The sequence below is a fragment of the Heloderma suspectum genome, chromosome 6, assembly GCF_057233095.1.
Source record: "Heloderma suspectum isolate Gila_16-S chromosome 6, 16-S_ref, whole genome shotgun sequence".
In the NCBI taxonomy this organism is placed as follows: domain Eukaryota; kingdom Metazoa; phylum Chordata; class Lepidosauria; order Squamata; family Helodermatidae; genus Heloderma; species Heloderma suspectum.
This window is the reverse complement of record NC_139463.1, coordinates 2,066,315-2,083,296: the sequence shown is the minus strand read 5'-3', so window position 1 is coordinate 2,083,296 and position 16,982 is coordinate 2,066,315. Positions and strand designations below refer to the sequence as shown.

Here is a 16,982-nt window from a genome sequence, read left to right as displayed (position 1 = left end):
GCAAAAGCACAACTGTCTGTGTTCGTTCAGCCGTGTGGAAGGCAGCACTAGAGAAAACCCACTGATGCTGCATGGCAGGGGAAACGAAGCTTCGAAAAGCGCATGCAGATTCCTTCCCCTCCCCTTCCAACCTTCAATGCAGAAAAGGCCCTTGGTGCCTATTTGAGTAGGATGTGGTTTCTGGAGGTATAAAATGAAAACATGAAAACAAAACCCCGGTGAAATGTCTGGACAGGAAAGAGAGACTTGGGGAGTTGCCGACTGCTGGCAAGCTGAGCCTTCAAGCATCTCTGTAATTCCAAGACAGCACCAGAGGCCTCCAGCTTAGTGATCCCAGCAGCCTGTGCAGCTGGCTGGCCCAGCAAGATGGGCAGTTGATGTGGCCCCTCAGTCTGCAGGCCAGGCCAGCCCCTTCCCCAGGGTGGCTGCTGTGGGTACCGAGGCGTCTCATCCGTTGCTCTCTGTGAATTCCTGCTGAAGGGCTGGGAAATAGTTCACATCAGAGGCTGCTCACACTCATGTTACAAAATGCAAATGCAACACGTTTGAATTCCAGTGTATCACAAATTCTGTGGTTTCCAGAGAATTCATTGCTTTTTACTTGAATTTCCAAATGTAAAATAATCGCTCATTCAATTTGGAGATGTTGTGGGGGTGGGGGGACTGCAGCACTGTTCAGATGCTATTGAGGTGGGATGACTTTGATCAGTCTTGTATTGCTTTGAGCCCACCCTTCTCCACCACCACCATCATGGTGTCTCTCTCTAGCACCTGAAATAAAACTTTGGAGAACTCAGAATTGGATTTAAATTTATAAATCATATCAAAATGGAGCTGAGCCCAGTTGGATTTTGTCATTAAACATTAGAGCAATGCTCCCCCCTCCCCCATCACTCAGATCACTTGGGGGAAAGACTTTCATGGACTGCAGTCCACTTCAGTAAATGCATCCAGTGAAATAGGCTCAGCCTATAAAATATGTGTTTGTCTTTAGCGTGCTGCGAGAGTCTGTTGCTTTTGCTGCAACAAAGGAGGGGTCGTGGCTCAGTGGCACCTGCTTTGCATGCAGAAGGTCTCAGGTTCAGCCCTCAGCACCTCCAGAGAGGGCTGGAAAAACTCCTGCCTGAAACTCTGGAGAGCTGCGGCTGCCACTCAGTGTCAACAGTCCTGGGCTAGATGGACCAGTGGTCTGGCTCAGCATAAGGCAGCTTCCTATGTTCCTAAACTAACCCAGTTAGTTAGAGAGCCAGTGTAGTGTAGTGGGAGAGCCAGTGTGGTGTAGTGGCAAGAGTGTTGGACTAGGAGCTGGGAGATCTGGGTTCTAGTCCCCACTCGGCCATGGAAGCTCACTGGGTGACTTTGGGCCAGTCACAGACTCTCAGCCCAACCCACCTCACAGGGTTGTTGTTGTGAGGATAAAATGGAGAGGAGGAGGAGGATAATGTCAGCCACCTTGGGTTCCTTGCAAGAGGAAAAAAGGTGGGGTATAAATGCAATAAATAAATAAATAAATAAACCCAGCTACCCTGCTAGAAGTTTTTACTGGGGGAAAAACATCTAGAAGGGTAGTTGTGTTGGTGCTTTACTGTGGGAAATGAGTTAATATTTCAAGACTTTCTGAGAAACTCACCCCTTTCGTGGGATACTTCCCAGTCAGGAACCTAGGCACGCATGAGAGGTGAACAAAGCCAAATTGTACAACACTGCAGAGTTATGCCAAGCTCCTGACAAGGTGTGGGCTGAGCTGGGCAGGACAAGGCAGGGCAGTCGTGAAGCAAGGCAACCTAGGGAGACTACAGGAGGCAACAAGAGTATTAGTAGCTGCAGATGTATTAGTGGAGTCCCTGAGTTGCTCAGACCAGTGAGCAAAACTGATGCAGAGAGCCTTTGTAGGGGTCAGGAGGCATCCCATGACCTGGTGTCGCTCACTGTGGTTAAGAAGCTTCTTTACCTGCAGTCCCCACCTTTGGCCAGAGGTGAGGGTTATGCTGCGGAAGCTGAATCCATATCTGATATCTCCCAGTTAGTCTTGTGTTCAGGACCTGCTATGGGCTGCTTGAGCCCTGACACTTCGGCATGATCCAGGAATTTCTCTTGCCCAAGCCCTGTTGAAATGCAAGGTCACCCAACACCCTTCAGTGGTCTCTTGAACAACTATTTATTTCAGTGGGGCTTACATAGAAGAAAATCCTGGTAGAACTGGGCCCAATATTTGCCCATGCACAGCTGTGCTGAGAGGAAAAAATAATAACCTTCACAGTAAGCACAGAATGCTATCCCTTCTTCCCTTCCTTCTTCACTCCATCTGGAAAGACACCTTAGGAAAGTGCCTCAGATGGAATCTCTAACCATGTGACTAATTGGCTCTCCAGGGTCTCAGGCAGCAACAAGACTTTGTCACCACTTGCTACCTCATCCTTTTAACTGGAGATGCCAAGGACTGAACCTGAAACCTTCTGCATGCAAGGCAAGGGCTCTACCACTGAGCCAAGGCACATATCATAGTTCTGGTAAACCACTGGAAGACTTCATATCAAGGGAGCATATCAAGGCAATTCCCTGGAGTGCCAAGCGTCAGGTATTGAAAAAGCAAAAGAGGTGTGGGGGGGGGGGGTATGAAGAAAGCAACATGCCCTAGCTCTGACGTGCAGCCGTGCAGCCATCGTCATAATCAACAGTGAAGCTGATGGTTCCCAGAGGGACTTGCTAATGTAGGAGATTGATTTACTCCAGTGTAGCCCCCCGCAGGCTCTGAATGCTGCTCTGACTCAACTTCCTATAAAATCAATCCCAGCTTTTCACCACTTTTGACAAGGCCTTCTAATATTAATCCACTTGCCCTGTCAGTCAACCCAACTAACAAAGGCTCTAATGATCTTTAACTAGGCATACTAAATACTACATGGAACACAGGAGGATTCTGGGGCTGTCTGTGCTTCTGAGAAAATGTTTATAGCATTTTGTGTGTGAAAGAAAGAAAGGAAGAAAGAAAGTTCAATTCTAATTATTTCAAAACCAGATGCATTGCAAATGGGTCATTCTTTGACCACAACAGGGTACAGTAATACTGAAATGTAACAGAATAATTTAAAAGAAATAATAAAATGGGCCTCTGAGCATGTGCCAACTCCTTCCCCCTCCTTACCAATGAGTAATCACACATAAAGGGCCATGCCTCAGCTCCCATTTGCACACACATTGGGCCAACAACCCTAATTATCATCTGGGCCAGGGTACAACAGATGCCAGTTGTTAGGCTACCCACAAAATCTTCATTGGCACAGCTGGTATCCAACAGTTGAGTGCAGCATTGTGAAACTTTGCTGTCAAGCCATGGTACGTCCCTAGAGATGCTGAGAATAGTTGATCTTGAACCAGCTATGAAGCTGATCAAAGACAAGAGTATATCAAAAGGACATACAATTGGATATGGAGGTTGCTCATATTATCCATTTTTCACAATGACCCTGCTTTATAAAGAATGGTACTGCTCCAGAATCTAACTTTTATAAATTAACATTTTATTCCCTGTGAAAAGCCTTTACAGGTCTTTGCTTTCAGACAAAGCCTACTTGGATGGCAAGGATACAAAAAGAGACTAAATTCATGCTTTTGTATCTGTGGTCAGGAGGAAGTCAAGGATATTGCCCATTATGTTTTGCATTATCTGATGCATGCAGCTCCTAGAAGCAACTGTTTTGGGGGCTCTATAGCACACGTTGATGTCTCTGATTTTGGTATCTACAGTTGGACCTGGATAAATATGCAGGGCTGTACCTTTTGCAGTAACTGCTCAGAATGGATATAAATATCCACACAATCGCTGTATCCTTTATGGAGACATTTGTTATAAGAAATTGCTGTAATTGTGTAAGTGGAGGATCATCTCCTGTAATTAAATGTTGACTGTACGTGCAGATACTTGAAATATGACTAAATGAAAGCTACAGAAATCACCTTTTTAAAGAAACCATGGACACAATTTCCATTATACAGGTCACTAGGGTTACATGTTGCTGCCAGTAATCCACTGTGCTTATATATTATACTGATGTGTTGCCCCGTGATACTTGTTTTTATGATGACCTATGATCGTTTAAAATGCTCCAACTTCATGTTTGATGTTTGTTTAGCTCAGTCGTATTTATTTGTTTAAAACACCTGAACTGAACAAACATTGCATGTGAAATAGTCGCAGGAAAAGCACTGGAGAAGCCTATATATATTTACCCAGAAGCATGTCTCACTGAGTTCGATGGGGCTTACTCCCAGGAAAATTTAATAGCACCTTGCCTGAGATATGAGCCAGCTGCATGCATTGATGAATGTGCATGAGATTCAGCTTTGGATGTGGCACTGCAAGCATTCAAAGAGGACTACTTATGGCAGTGAGCTGGAAGCTGAATGCAGCACATGGCCGTTTCTGCAAAAGCCCAACAGGCACAGACTGGGAATCCTCAGCCTGCCCGCCTGTCCACCCATGTATCCCATAACTACCACGTGTCCAGAGGATGGTGTGAACAGGCCCCAAAGAGCAAGGCAACCTGACTGCAATTGGCACAGTTGAGTCTGTGGGTGAGTAGGCAGGGATTTTGCAAGGAAGAATGTGCTTGATGGGGAGCATCGATGACTCCTTTTCTCCTTGCTTCCCATGCCTCTAGAGCTCCTTGCATTTAGTAGGATGTCCTTCAAGGCAAGCCCTGCCTCTTCCCTGTAGATTCGCTGTTTTAGAGCTATTTTTGCCATTCATTTCTTAAATTTCCAGAGGGGCTTACAAATGCACAACAAGAATGGAAAGAAGCTAGAAGTATAAAAACAAAAAAAACCGCAGGGCAGGAAACAATAAACAAAACCAGTCGCTGAAAACAGCAGCGCCACTGTATTTGCTTGTATTTGTTAGTCTGAAGACTTATATCCCGCCTTCCCATTGAATGATTCCCAGGGCAGCTTACAAGCAACAGTAAGGATAAGACTCCCCTTCATGGATCACTGCCTTGCTGTGGCAAAGGGGCTTGCATAACTCAGTGAAGCCATAAGCTGTGCCGTGCAGGGCCACCCAAGACGGACAGGTCATGGCGGAGAGTTCTGACAAAATGTGGTCCACTGGAGAAGGAAATGGCAACCCACTCCAGTATTCTTGCCAAGAAAACCCCATGGAACGTATCGCAAGGTTAAAAGAGATGACACTGGAAGATGAGCCCCTCAGGTCGGAAGGTGTCCAATATACTACTGGGGAAGAGCAGAGGGAATTTCCAAGTAGCGCCAGAAAGAGTGAAGCGGCTGGGCCAAAGCCGAAAGGACACTCAGCTGTGGATGTGTCTGGTGGTGAAAAGAAAGTCCGATGCTGTAAAGAACAATATTGTTTAGGAACCTGAAATGTAAGATCAATGAATCAAGGTAAGCTGGAAGTGGTCAAACAGGAGATGGCAAGACTCAACATCGACATCTTGGGAATCAGCAAACTAAAATGGACAAGCATGGGCGAATTTAATTCAGGTGACCATTATATCTACCACTGTGGGCAAGAATCCCTTAGAAGAAATGGAGTAGCACTCATAGTCAACAAAAGGGTGGGGAAGGCAGTACTGGGGTACAATCTCAAAAATGATAGAATGGTCTCAGTACGAATCCAAGGCAAACCATTCAACATCACAGTAATTCAAGTCTATGCCCCAACCACTGATGCCGAAGAAGCTGAGGTTGATAGGTTCTCTGAAGTCCTACAACACCTTCTAGAACTAACACCAAAAAAAGATGTCCTCTTCATCATAGGGGATTGGAATGCTAAAGTAGGAAGTCAAGAAATCACCGGGATAATAGGCAAGCATGGCCTTGGTGTACAAAATGAAGCAGGACAAAGGCTAATAGAGTTTTGCCAAGAGAACACGCTGATCATAGCAAACACTCTTTTCCAACAGCACAAGAGGCGATTCTACACATGGACATCACCAGATGGTCAATATTGAAATCAGATTGATTATGCCCTTTGCAGCCAAAGATGGAGAAGCTCCATACAGTCAGTAAAAACAAGACCTGGAGCTGACTATGGCTCAGAACATGAGCTTCTTGTGGCAAAATTTTGGCTTAAATTGAAGAACGTAGGGAAAACCACTAAACCATTCAGGTATGACCTAAATCATATCCCTTATGAATATTCAGTGGAGGTGAGGAATAGATTTCAGGGATTAGACCTGATAGACAGAGTGCCTGAGGAACTATGGACGGAGGTCCGTAACATTGTTCAGGAGGCAGCAACGAAATCCATCCCAAAGAAAAAGAAATGCAAGAAAGCCAAGTGGCTGTCTGATGAGGCTTTACAAGTAGCTGAGGAAAGAAGGGAAGCGAAAAGCAAGGGAGAAAGGGGAAGATATATCCAACTGAATGCAGAGTTCCAGAGAATAGCAAGGAGAGCCAAGAAGACCTTCTTAAATGAACAATGCAAAGAAATCGAGGAAAACAATAGAATGGGAAAGACAAAAAATCTTTTCAAGAAAATCGGAGATATCAAGGGAACGTTTTGTGCAAAGACAGGCATGATAAAGGACAAAGAAGGCAGGGACCTAACAGAAGCAGATGAGATCAAGAAGAGGTGGAAAGAATACATAGAAGAACTATAGAGGAAAGATCTGAATGTCCCTGATAGCCATGATAGTGCGGTCGCTGAAATTGAGCCGGACATCCTAGAGAGTGAAGTCAAGTGGGCCTTAGGAAGCATGACTAACAACAAAGGTAGCGGAGATGACAGTATTCCAGCTGAGCTATTTAAAATCCTAAAAGATGATGCTGTCAAAGTGCTGCACACAATATGCCAACAAATTTGGAACACTCAGCAGTGGCCACAAGACTGGAAAAGGTCAGTTTACATTCCAATTCCAAAGAAGGGCAACGCCAAAGAGGGTTCAAACTACCGCACAATTGCGCTCATTTCACATGCCAGCAAGGTTATGCTCAAAATTCTACAAGCTAGGCTTCAGCAGCATGTGAACTAGGGATGGCAGAGAATTCTGCCACAGATTCCAGTGAGGCTGGATTCTTTAGAATCCGGCCCCCCGGAATCCGTGGCGGAATGGCCTCCTGCCCCCCCCCCCCGCGGAATCCCCCGGGATGGAACTTACCTGGGGCGGATGCGGCGGATGTGGCAGAAGCGGCGGCAGCGGCTGGTCTCTTGGCCAGCCACAGCCTGGCTGCTGTGGCTGCCATTGCCGTCCCAGCAGCTGTGATAGGCTACATAAGAATGTATGTAGCCTATCACGGCTAAACCCCCCCCCCCCAAAAAAAACCCAGTATACACAAATGGCAGCGGCTATGGCGGCTGCCATTTGCATTCCCTATTTTTCGCCGTTCTAGCCTATGTAAATATTTACGTAGGCTTTTATGGCAAAAAAAGAAAGAAACGCAAATAGCGCCCACTACGCTATTTGCGGTCCCCTTTTATTTCGCCTTAATTGCCTACGTAAATATTTACACAGGCTAGAATGGCGAAAAATAGGGAACGCAAATGGTGGCCGCTGTAGCCGCCGCCATTTGCGTACGCCGTTTTTGTTTTTTGGGAGGGCATGCCGTGATAGGCTACGTAAATAGTTACATAGCCTATCATAGCAGCCTGGAAGGATGCAAATGGTGGCTGCTACGGCAGCCGCCATTTGCATCTGCAGCAGCCCGTCCGCGGCTGGAAGTCTGGCTGCGGACGGCCCTGGTCGGCTGCTCTGCGGAGCTGCTGTGGAGCAGAGCTGGCCGGGCAGGATTCCAGGGGGGAGGACTGGATCACCTCCCCCCTGTCGAGGATTCTGGGGGGAGGGACGGAGCGCCTCCTCCCCCAGTGGATGCCCCGAGTGGAACCAGGTAAGGGATTCGTACATCCCTAATGTGAACCGAGAACTACCGGAAGTACAAGCGGGGTTTCGAAGACGCAGGGGAACTAGAGACCAAATCGCCAACTTTCGCTGGATCATGGAGAAAGCAAGAGAATTCCAGAAAAACGTCTATTTCTGCTTCATTGACTATGCTAAAGCCTTTGATTGTGTGGATCACAACAAACTGTGGCAAATTCTGAAAGAGATGGGAGTACCAGACCACCTTACCTGTCTCCTGAGAAACCTGTATGAGGGTCAAGAAGCAACAGTAAGAACCGGACATGGAACAACCGATTGGTTCAAAATTGGGAAAGGAGTACGAGAAGGCTGTATATTGTCACCCTGCTTATTTAATTTATATGCAGAGTACATCATGAGAAACGCCGGGTTGGATGAATTACAGGTCGGAATTAAGACTGCCGGGAGAATTATCAACAACCTCAGATACGCAGACGATATCAGCCTAATGGCAGAAAGCGAAGAGGATCTAAAGAGCCTCTTGCTGAGGGTGAAAGAGGAGAGTGCAAAAGCTGGTTTGAAACTCAACATTAAAAAAACGAAGATCATGGCATCTGGCCCCATCACTTCCTGGCATATAGAAGGGGAAGAAATGGAAACAGTGACAGATTTTATTTTCTTGGGCTCCAAGATCACCACAGATGGTGACTGCAGCCATGAAATTAAAAGACGCTTGCTCCTTGGGAGGAAAGCTATGGCAAACCTAGACAGCATAGTAAGAAGCAGAGACATCACCTTGCCGACAAAGGTCCATCTAATCAAAGCTATGGTTTTCCCAGTAGTAATGTATGGCTGTGAGAGCTGGACTATAAGGAAGGCTGAGCGCCGAAGAACTGATGGTGCTGGAGAAGACTCTTACGAGTCCCCTGGACTGCAAGGAGGTCAAATCAGTCCATCCTAAAGGAAATCAACCCTGAGTGCTCATTGGAAGGACAGAGACTGAAGCTGAAGCTCAAATATTTTGGCCACCTAATGCGAAGAGAAAACTCTCTGGAAAAGACCCTGATGCTGGGAAAGATTGAAGGCAAAAGGAGAAGGGGACGGCAGAGGATGTGATGGCTAGATAGCATCACCGATGCAATGAATATGAACTTGAGCACGCTCCGGGAGAGAGCAGAGGACAGGAGGGCCTGGCGTGCTATGGCCCATGGGGTCACGAAGAGTCGGACATGACTGAACAACTGAACAACAACAACAACAACAACAAAGGATAAGACTAAAAGTAATACCAACACACACACAACTGTGGAAGCTAAGCAGGGTCAGCCCTGGTTGGTACTTGGTTGGGAGACTGCCCAAGAATCAGGCTTCCTGCACTGAGCAGGGGGTTGGACTCGATGGTCTTGTAGGCCCCTCCCAACCCTATGAGACTATAATTCTGTAGTCCTCTGGCTGATGGTGGGGCCGGAGCATGCTGCCCTTCTGCAGCCCCAGGGCAACTGTCTCCTGGAGCTGCGGAGCTCCCTGAGCCCCACATCTTGGGCCAGTGGATGGGGTCCAGCTGGTCTCCCCCTTAGCACAACGTTCTTCCCCAGAGGGAGGGTGTGCAACTTTCCTGTGGCCCTTGATCCTCTGGCCAGTGGCAGAGGCCAGGATGCGCTTCCCTTCTGCTTTCTGGTCCCTGGCCAGCTGGCTGATGGAACTGAGTGTTCTCTCCAGTAGGGAACAAGAAAGCAAATTCCCTGCAGCTGCTCCTCTTCCAGCTGAGGGATGAGGCCAGTCTCCCTAGGGTGGCCAGGTGTCCTACTTGACAGAGGACAATCCTGCATTTTAACGGATCTCCAGTCCAAGGCTGGTTCAAAGATAAAGAACCCCACGAAGGGAGAGCAAGGGGGGCCTTGAGGTCGCCCCTGAACAGTTAGCAGCACCAGGGCAGCGACTGAGCAGCCCCCAGCTCACCTGCTGGAGACAGCCCTCCCCCGATGGGGAGATGCACTGCGGCTCTGTTTAAATTACTTTCATAATTTCTACATTTGCATCTATACATAGGAATGATGCGCATCTGCACATTCGATGTGAATCCATGTCCTCCTTTGTCACTTTTCTTGTGAGGTACAAGTGGCCACTCTATGTCTCCCCCTTGCCAGGTTCTTCCGGGGAACAGGTGACAGGTTAAAACCTCTCTGACATTTCAAGATTTCATATTTTAAACCTTGGTTTGCTAGATATTTTCCCATAGCTGCTTTACTGATTTGGGTTTTTTAAAATTTGTATCTTTTTAATATTGTATTGTAGTAGCTATTAGTATGTTTTAAAACTGCAGAAATTGTAAGCCGCTCTGGGATAAGGTTTGATGAAGGGTGGAATACAAGCACCTTAAATGATCTTAATAATCAGGCAGGTTCATATAACTGAGCAGTAGGAGAGTCCTGGATCATTCCAACACACCAATGGTTACTGGAAGAATGATGTGTCATGCCTGTCATAAAGAATGATGAGTCATGCTCCTCTTGGTCCTTCTGCGGGTGGCATCACCACTTCCAGACAGAGGAGAAAAAGAGAGAGCAGCACCTGGATGCAAGAAGGCATGGCTCCCCGATTGGGGAACACCCCTCTAGAGTGGCTCACCTGGTGCCTGCCTTGTGGTCTTTTCTGCGCCAGGTGAAGACCATTTTATTCTCCCAGGTATTTTTAGTCTTTCAGGTTTTTAAAAAAATGTTTTTGTGTTTTAAGATCCTTGCAGTGCTGCTGGCTTTTACTGTATTTTTTTTACTTTAGTTTTATTCTGTTTAAAACTTTAAAATATTTTTATTCTATATTTTATTATGCTATGGTATTTTATGATGTTAAGTCTTGCTTTGTGAGCTGCCCAGACAACTTTGGCTATTGGGCAGTATAGAAATGTAATAAATAATGAATGAATGAATGCAAAAAAGGAGAAAATGACCAGTTTTGTTTATCTGATTAACATTTCCTATATATCTGTCTTCTCTTCTGTCATATCTAGGGATATGTGAATCGGCAAAACTCGAGCTCACTGAAGTTCTTCAAATTCCATCTCAAAGCTCGTTCCGACTGAAGTCTGTATCAGATTGCGAGATCTGTTGTTGTTTTTTCCCACATGAAATTCAGTGCATATTTTCAGGTGTATTTTTCCAAATGTACAAATCAGTTGTGTGCATATTTCAAATGTACACATTCTTCTCCCATTGATTAAAGCATATTTGGGCGCATTTTTCAAAAATGTGCATTTTTGCATGAGCATTCTTCAAATGTATGCATGGTGTCGAAGACATGGGGGGGCGGTCTGCAAATCACATTGCAAGCTCAGAGATGTATGGACTTTGTCTGCAGACTCTGTCTGAGCTCCTGTGCAATCCAAAAGATGCAAACTGGGTAAATCCTGATCAAAAATCAACTGAAACGTATTTCTCAGGTATCCCTAGGCATATCACTCCACCAAGCTCTTCTGCACTTCTCCCTCATTTCAACAAAGCCAGCACAGGAGAGCTTCCCACCAGAGTGGGCCTTCTCCTTTCCAAGAGGCAACGTTTTGGGAAGGGGAGATCCAGGGCAGGAAATCCCAGGCCACTTGGCAAGGACAAGAAGCGGAAGACAGGGTGCCACAACACTGCGCCTGCCAAGCATACCTGGTGTCATTGTTGATGCGTCACATCTAATCCATCGGTTAAATTTTTTATTAACAAGGACTAGCGGAGGCAGCAGGTTGCCGCCCCCCCCATTTCCCCCTGAATACCCTCTAAAAGGCTGTCGCTGCTGCTGCTGTCAGGCCAGTAAGTGCCTTTTTCTCCTCGTCTCCAAAGTAGCTTAAGTGCCGCGTGTGGCACTGCTGACAGGCTGGGGCTGCAGAAACTGCGCATTTTTTATTGAGTAAGGGAGTTAATGGGCATGTAAAACACATACAACTTGTCAGCATGTTCGCCGCCGCCGCCTGCAGCTGAAAGGAATCACACATCCTCATTCTGCATCCCTCCATCCTTCCCTCTCCTGGTGATGTTTTCCCCTTTTACTCTGATTTCCATGAACACCGTGCAGATGGAAGAGAGGCCCCCCAGCCCTGCTGGCTCAGCAGCGCCTTTCGCTCCTGCAGTCCAGCCCCATGGTGTGGGGGGGGGGGCAACAGCGGTATAGAGACGGCCACACAGAGTTCCAGCACGTTCTACTTCATCCTCACATTTCCTTCTAGCGGAGCTAGTTTTATGAGAGGCAGAGATGCGCTGGAACAAAGTGGAGGAAAGCAGGTTGGGCAAGTAGGGAGCCATCAGGAGCCTTTGAAAAGGTTGAGTAATGAGTTGAGGGTCTGATTCTTTCGGCCTAATTGCGTGAGAGCCGGGAAGGCTCGCAATCACTCGAAATGGTTATTGGGCAAACACCCACCGGGAGCCTTCGGGCTCCGGCGTGTGGCTCCCTGTTCTGTCCCCAGCCTGGCAGGAAGGGCCTGGGTGGGCATTCCGCTCCGCGTGGTGCCATAAACAAACCTAATGGTTTGCTCTCCTTCCTCTCCACAGAACCTGTAATTATATATTTTGCTACTGTGCTCAGAAAAGGATTAGACACACCAGCTGTTTGGAGCAATGGCAAAGCTGTTTTCCGAAGCATCTGGAGCTGCTCCAAATGTGTGAGGCCTCTTCCCTGCTCTGCCGATGCCTGAGTGTGGTCAGGAACGGGCTTCCTCTGGTGTGGTGTGGCTGCAGGGGGATCAGCCTGAGCTTTGCAGCCCAGGTGCAAAGTGTTTTGTCTGTACTGGTTGCAGCTGTTTAGGCTCAACCATCAGGAATCCAGATAATCTGCTCAGAGCCAGTTGGCACAGGGTTGTCTGCTCACAGGTGAGGTGGGCAGGCGAGATTTTGTTTTTACATTCCTGAGAGCTCCACATTGCACCAGGACTACAAAAGGACACCAGACAGAAGGGGGCAAACCCTTGTTCACCTGGATGCAGCAAAGACACAGAGCCAGGAGTAATTGAAAGATTCTGGACCATAGAAGGAAACAAGCCAAGGTATAGTTTTACTTATTTGATTGATAAATTGCACCCTCCGCCTTCGAGGTGCTCAAGGCAATGTACAATTAAAACATTAGAACTTCACATAAAACCAAGAAACACAGGCACAAACCCCTCCTCCCCATACGATAAAATCAGAGCGGCATTAAAATTATAATGGAAGAGCAACAAAACATGATACAACATTAAGAGCCAAACAGAGCAAAAGTGCTTGTTTAAAGCAAAATAAGGCAGGAGCCAATCGCACCTCCTTCAGGAGGGAGTTCCACAACTGGGGTGCTGCTGCCAAAAAGGCCCTGTCTCGAATACCACCAATTGAGCCCCTCCAAGTGGTAGCTCATTGAACAAGGGGATGCTAACAAGCAGATGTGACTGAAACCCCCTGGAGGCCCTTGTTCACTGAGAGGCTTCAGTCCAACTAAAGTTAGTTGGGCTTATATCCTATCGAAATCAATGGCCACCCCACTGTCTGAGGTGAGATGAGTGGCAGCCGGTGAGAGGGCTGCCAGCTGCCTTGTCCTGCTCATGGAAGGCTCCTCCCATGGAGGCTCACCTGGTGCCTACTGAAAGCACAGTCCTATGCATGTTTAAACAGAAAAAAAGGCCTACGTGGCTGAAGCACGCTGGGCGTTGTAGGCCTCTTTTCTGTCTCGGCATACAAACGATTGTGCCTTTAATGTCTTTTCGGTGTCGGGCAAGGGAACTTTTATGTCACAAGGTCCCTTTTAGGTCACACTGGACTATGAGGTCTTCTTTGCCACCATTTAATAACATCAGAAGAGCCCTGCTAGATGAGACCACGAGTCCATCTAGTCCAGCATTGTTCACACAGTGGCCAACCAGCTGTTGACTGGGAATCCACAAACAGGACATGAGTGTAACAGCACCCTCCTGCCCATGTTCCCCAGCAACAGACATTCATAGGCATACTGTCTCTGATACTGGAGGTAGCATAGAGCCATCAGGACTAGTAGCCATTGATAGCCTTCTTCTCCAGGAATTTGTCCAACCCCCTTTTAAAACCATCCAAATTTGTGGCCATTGTTAGTGAATTCCATAGTTTGACTATGCACTGTGTGAAGGAGTCTTCCTTTTTATTTGTCCTGAATCTCCCACCAAACAGCTTCATGGGATGAGCCCTTTGGGTTCTAGTATTTTGAGAGGGGGAGAAAAATGTCTCCCTATCCACATTCTCCACACCATGCATAATTTTGTAGCCCTCTATCATGTCTCCCTTTACCCTCCTTTTTTCCAAGCTAAACAATCCCAGCTGTTGTAACCTTCTCTCGTAGGAGAGATGTTCCAGCCCCTTGACCATTTGAGTTGCCCCTTTCTGCACTTTTTCCAGCTCTATAACATCTTTTTTTTAGGTGTGGTGACCAGAACTGTACACAGCATAGATTCATATAAGGGAAGTATGATATTGGCAGTCTTATTCTCAATTCTTTTTTAAATTATGCCGAACATGGAGTTTGCCTTTTTTACAGCAGCCGCACACTGGGCTGACATCTTCATTGAGCAGTTCACCACAACCCCAAGATCTCTTTCTTGGTCGGTCACTGCTAGCTTAGATCCCATCAGGCTATACTTGAAGTTGGGATTTCTTGCCCCAACATGCATAACTTTACACTCACTTACATTGAATCACATTTGCCATTTAGATGCCCATTCTCCCAGTTGGAGAGATCCTTTTGGAGCTCCTCACAATTAAACTAACTTTAATTCAAATGGAGCCAGGGATATGTCGTCTCAGGATAATGACTCTGAAATTACAGCCTCTGAATCTTGATTGGGTAAATAAGTCCACAGCGGATGCAACACAGAGGCCGATTGTTGTGGAGACTAGCCAGCAGGTAAAATTCCATCAGGCTGCATGAAGTGAGGAAAGCAGGGTCACTCCATTGGCTCTGCAGAGAGTTCAGCTACTTTTGGCTCCTTCTCTCTCTGAATTGTTTCCATCCAGTTGGTCATTCTAAGAACTCGTTAACATTAAGAACTTGTGCCTGAGTTTGCTTTTTTCCTCCTCCCTCCTCCTCCCTTTTTACTTTTGTGTTGTGTCCTTTGGATTATAAACCTGTAGGCACCAGCAGCGATTGTGTTGTTTTTTAATTGATGGAAAGCTGCTCTGAGAGAAGCAGCTGAAGAGAAGGGTTCAGATGCTTTAAATAAATACATTCCACCTCACAAGAGCATCCAGTCTGAGAAGAAACCTATCACCCAGTGCCAGCCCTCAAAATCAGAACCCTTAGAAATACATCCACTGCTTAATTGCTCACTAGTCCCTTTCCCAAGGCAATATAAATAACAAAGTGGCTGGTTTCTTTTAGGAAATATGTATGCAAATCCACTCTTGGGTCTGCCTAGCCATGCCTTTGCACTCTCCCCAAAATGCGGGGTGGGGGAGTTCCCCCACACAGGGCATGTGCAACAGGTTGGCTCATGCCCTGCCAGCAATGCCTCCTAATCCTACCCTCCATATCTTGCTGGCTTTTCCACTTTGTGGACACAGCCCAGCATGGAGGTCAAGGGAAGTTTAAGCTCCAAGCATACTTACAGATTTGGAGAAAGTTGCCTGAATGAGCTTTTTTCTAGCCAAGTCTCTCTCTCTCTCTCACTCTCTCTCTCTCTCTCTCTTTCTCTCCCTCCCTCACCCTCCTCCCTGCCCACCATAAGCTACTGATCTGTCTGTCAGGCCTCTACAACCAAGCTCCTTCTTCTGTCTTCTGGCACTTCTCCCATGTTCTGCTCCAATCCAGACCAGGAACTATCCTTTGAACAAGCTGCCAAGGACATCCATTAATGAAACACGACTTATCTCTCCTGGCTCTCAAAAGCTGGGTGGGTGGGTGGTGCTGCCTAATGGAACTTTTATCTCAAATAGCAATAACTTTGACCGTGCAGAATTATACCCTCTTCTAGCCAAATGAACTAGGTAATGCCTTGCATTAGTGTAAAATCTTTCATCAAACCATGAAGGCTGCCATTAAGAATGTTCAAGGTGCAAAATTAGAAGTATGTGAGGAGGAAAATGGGGAAGGGAGGTGTGGGGGCGGTGGAGGGCAGTGAAGCCAGTGCAAAGTCCTCGGTGGTGAGCCCCCTTCGCCTTTCTGCGACCAAAGATGCCCTTCTGCAACTGGCCAAAGGAGATTCAAAGCAGGCCGTGCAAAACACTGTTTTGCACATTCCCTATTGGGGGGCGGGGGGGGGGGCTAATGGCATGTCCTGCTCATTTTACAAGCATTCAGATCTCAGGAAAAAGAGTCTCGTTTGACTAAAAAGTAAAAGTCAGACTTTCCAGTGCACAGATTGTCGAGAAACTCCCACAGCTGGGTTTTCTCAAGAAACTGTGGGGAGCCTTCTTCAGATATCCAGGCCCAGTTTTAGAGGGCAGATGGAATTTAAGAGTTTTGACACCTTAGCCTAAGCTACAATGTGCCATTTGGATGCAAGGGGAACATGTCGGGGTTCAATCATTCTCCCCTGCCACCACCTCTGTTTTGGAAGCCACATTTCCTCATCCTGTCTCACAACACCAGAAGTGGGGGCTGCAGTCAAGTGGTGAAATGCACTCTGTGAAATGCCACTGCACTGGGGTGGCGGAGCGCGGCTGCCCGGCGGCCTCTCCCCTGTGCTGCTGCTGCTGCTCTGCTGAGGGGCAGGCCCGGGGAAGCGCCCGCTGGGGGCGAGGCATTATCAGTGGAAGCCAGCGGCTCCGATGTCCGTGGGGCGGTGAACCTGATGGAGCTCTCTGAGGTGCTTTGGGTAGATTCAGTGGTGCTTCGCACCTTGGAGAGCTCCTTTAGAATCCTGACTGGTTCTGATTGAAACCCGGAGTGGATTCACCGCCCTGCCGGCATCAGAGCGACTGGCCTCCGCTCAACGTTATCCAGCCTCTGCCACACTGTGCTGGGATCCCCTCCTTTCCAAGCAGGTCTCCTTGTGTTTCCAGGCCCCAGGGCCAGGAGGACCTACATGGCTGGGAGAGCATTTCCACGAGCCTTGGGTCCCTCAGAGCCACTGCTAGAGACTGGGCTGGCAGCTGGATCAAGGAGCAGAGATGGATGGAAGCAGGAACCTATCGTGCAGAAGGCCTGCTGACCAAGTGAGAGCAGGAGGACAGGCCGCTAGCCTTTCTACAGCTAGGCTGG

General features: G+C 47.4%; 1 long non-coding RNA gene across 1 annotated transcript in view; it reads right to left on the bottom strand.

Annotated features, from left to right (window-relative positions):
- Nucleotides 1-12,820: 12,820 nt before the first annotated feature.
- The window catches only part of LOC146340366 (uncharacterized), a 54,287-nt gene continuing 50,125 nt past the window's right edge, over nt 12,821-16,982 (bottom strand). Inside the window, exon 7 of the long non-coding RNA XR_014784035.1 lies at nt 12,821-14,703. This is a non-coding gene — a long non-coding RNA (uncharacterized LOC146340366). The remainder of the gene's footprint in view (nt 14,704-16,982) is intronic.